This window comes from Scyliorhinus torazame, chromosome 18 (assembly GCF_047496885.1).
Source record: "Scyliorhinus torazame isolate Kashiwa2021f chromosome 18, sScyTor2.1, whole genome shotgun sequence".
In the NCBI taxonomy this organism is placed as follows: Eukaryota; Metazoa; Chordata; class Chondrichthyes; order Carcharhiniformes; family Scyliorhinidae; genus Scyliorhinus; species Scyliorhinus torazame.
This window is the reverse complement of record NC_092724.1, coordinates 17,033,557-17,036,817: the sequence shown is the minus strand read 5'-3', so window position 1 is coordinate 17,036,817 and position 3,261 is coordinate 17,033,557. Positions and strand designations below refer to the sequence as shown.

Genomic DNA, 3,261 nt, shown 5'->3' with positions numbered 1-3,261 from the left:
TCTCCCTTGTCAAGTTTCAGTGTGAAGCTAAGACTGGGTCATGGGATGAGCTTTTGATCTGAAATTGACTATAAAATCATATTGAGTTTCCATACATCGATTATGTGTTAACTAAACTAAAATAAATAATTTAACATTGGTTTCTCTACCTTGAGGCCAGGATTGCCTGGGCATTTGATGCCCCACATAATAACTCCACTGCTGTGTGTCTTATTGTGTAAGTGTGGGTACCAGACTGGCTTCGCCCATGTCATTGTAACTCACAAACAAACAATCTTTAATTACTTGCTGTTATTAATTTCATTCTTTGTTCCCTATGTGGATCAAATGTCATTTCAACTTGTGAGTAACGGATAATACGGTTCCAGTTTTCACGGGGTGAGATCTTACCCTTCCACCCCTTATCTCATTATTATTCTTGGTCACTTTCTTCCTCCAGCCCTTGGGTGGGGTGATCTGTGCAGGGAGAAAATTCACATCTTTGTTTTTGTTTTTGATTCCAGCTTTCCCTTCACATAACTTGTGTTAAATTCCAGCTTATTCCATAATCTATTGTAACTATTGTAACTTGAATGTGATCTCCGAATAATTGGATTGATCCCCCTTTCTCTCTGACACTCTGCAAATCATCTTACTCAAACATCATTCAAAGTAACATCATGCATAGACTTCAAATATTCTCCAGCTCTGCAGTCATCTGTATCCACCTTGTGAACATTCCTCACCAGGTTTACTTGCAACCAGGCCCTTACTTTTCTTATCCACATAATTTACCCTGTCACTTTACACGGGAATCCAGGAGGGGAGAGAGGCGGATGTTCTGGCCTTTGCTTCCCTGGTAGCCCGCAGGCGGATATTGCTGGCATGGAGGGACTCAAAGCCCCCAAAATCGGAGACCTGGGGCGTCATTCTCCGACCCCCCGCCGGGTCGGAGAATGGCCGTTGGCCGCCGTGAATCCCGCCCCCGCCCCCGCCGAAGTCTCCGCTCCCGGAGATTGGGCGGGGGCGGGAATCCAGCCGCGCCGGTTGGCGGGACCCCCCGCTGGATTCTCCGGCCCGGATGGGCCGAAGTCCCGCCCAGAAACTGCCTGTCCCGCCGGCGTAAATCAAACCTGGTATTTACCGGCGGGACCAGGCGGCGTGGGCGGGCTCCGGGGTCCTGGGGGGGGGCGCGGGGCGATCTGACCCCGGGGGGTGCCCCCACGGTGGCCTGGCCCGCGATCGGGGCCCACCGATCCGCGGGCGGGCCTGTGCCGTGGGGGCACTCTTTCCCTTCCGCCTCCGCTACGGCCTCCACCATGGCGGAGGCGGAAGAGACTCTCCCCACTGCGCATGCGCGGGAAACTTTCGGCGGCCGCTGACGCTCCCGCGCATGCGCGGAGAAACTGACAGCGGCCGCTGACGCTCCCGCGCATGCGCCGCATTTCCGCGCCAGCTGGCGGGGCAACAAACGCCATTTCCGCCAGCTGGCGGGGCGGAAATCCCTCCGGCGTCGGCCTAGCCCCTCAATGTTGGGGCTAGGCCGCCAAAGATGCGGAGACTTCCGCACCTTTTTGCCGGCGCGATGCCCGTCTGATTTGCGCCAGCTTTGGCGCCAGTCGGCGGGCATCCCGCCGTTGGGGGAGAATTTCGCCCCTGGTTTTCAGACATGGCTGGCTTCCTCTGCCTGGAGAAAATTAAGTTTGCCATGAGAGGGTCTCTGCTGGGGTTCGCCCGGAGGTGGCAACCATTCGTCGACTTCCTCGCAGAGAACTAATCGTCAGCAGAAAGGGGGGGGGGGGGGAGAGTGAGAGGGTTAGGTTAGTGTAGGTTAGGGGGGTAAATAATGGCAAGACCTGTGGGAGAGGGAGGTGGAATTTGCACTGTGTTTATATTTTTCTTGTTATGTATATTGTTGATTTTTTTGCTGTTGAAATGCCAAAGAAATACCTCAATAAAACTTTTATAAAATAAAAAGAAAGGGTCTATTGTGAACTGGTTTCCTGTCTATTATTTACTTCACACGTAACTCACCTGTACACGTTCACAGTACCCCCAATGCCATACCCCACATTCTTGAACCTTTCGTGAGTTTATCAAAAGATCTCAAAGGTGTTGCTTATCTCTCCACGTATGGCCCAGATGCCTTGGGTGCTGGCCAGAGTATCAAACTTTGTTCTCTTAAATAAAAGCATAGACAAGGACACAAGCATTACCAAGAGAAAGTTTATCAATTTACTAGCCTCCTCTAGACTTTCCCCTTCATATTAATGCCAGATTGAAATATTCACTTGAATTGCACCCAATATTCCAATTCCCATTCCCTGTTTTGATTTCCTGTCTCAGTCGGGTACCCTCAATTACTTAACCCTATCCTAACCATGAGCCCTAGTGAAAGGTTGCAGTCCAATAAAATATCTTCATGTTTACAAGAGAAATCCAACATTTCCATTTGATTCCAGGCAGTAACATTTTAATTGCTCGTTCTTTGTCTTAAATGACATCTTTTCTTCACGTAACTTGCTAAATTAGACGGTCTTCCTACATCCCAGAATTGTCCCAAATTCAAACAACAGTGTTGTTGGCTTTCAAATTATTAATGTCCAGTTCACCTCTTCTTTGTCTTAAGTAGTACGATTTCTTCTTCAAAAGAGGCTTTGTCCTTAACTACATGGACACCAGCTGAACTGTATGTTATTTTTTGCTCTTGTTACCCAGGAAGTAGATTCCACTTTTAATTGCATCCCGCCTTGTTCAACTATCGCCCATCCTGTTCTTGACTCTGCATTCATTCTGCCATACCCCATCGACAAACAGGGTCACAATGACCTCTAATCGCTCTTCTCCTGCCCTACTCACTTCCTCAATTCCAATCTGCACATCACATACATATTCCTTTCCTCAATGTCCGTATATCCCACTTGGCTATTCCTCTCGTCCTTAACCACTGTAACCCACTCATTTAAATAATAGACACTCCTCTTGAGCCCTTTTAGCACCTGCAATCATTTTCAATCTTCCCATCATCAGAATCTGCACCAAGGGGCGTTCTATATGGATTCCCTATATCCAACAGCAACTGTTGGAGTAACAGACTCCAGGTCACTTATAATGGGTCACAAACTTCTACAGATGTGCGATAGAGAGCATCCTATCCGGCTGCATCACAGCCTGGTATGGCAACTGCTCAGGCCAAGACCGCATGAAACTGCAGAGTGTGGTGAACTCAGCCCAACGCATCGCACAAATTTGCCACCCCCACATTGATTCTGTACACACCTC

General features: G+C 48.9%; 1 long non-coding RNA gene across 1 annotated transcript; it reads right to left on the bottom strand.

Annotated features, from left to right (window-relative positions):
• Positions 1 to 251: 251 nt before the first annotated feature.
• LOC140394780 (uncharacterized) lies at positions 252 to 2,869 on the bottom strand. Its single transcript, XR_011936001.1, has 3 exons — positions 2,592 to 2,869; positions 2,014 to 2,159; positions 252 to 456 (listed from the first exon to the last, which is right to left on the bottom strand). It is a non-coding gene; the product is annotated as an uncharacterized lncRNA (long non-coding RNA).
• Positions 2,870 to 3,261: the final 392 nt, after the last annotated feature.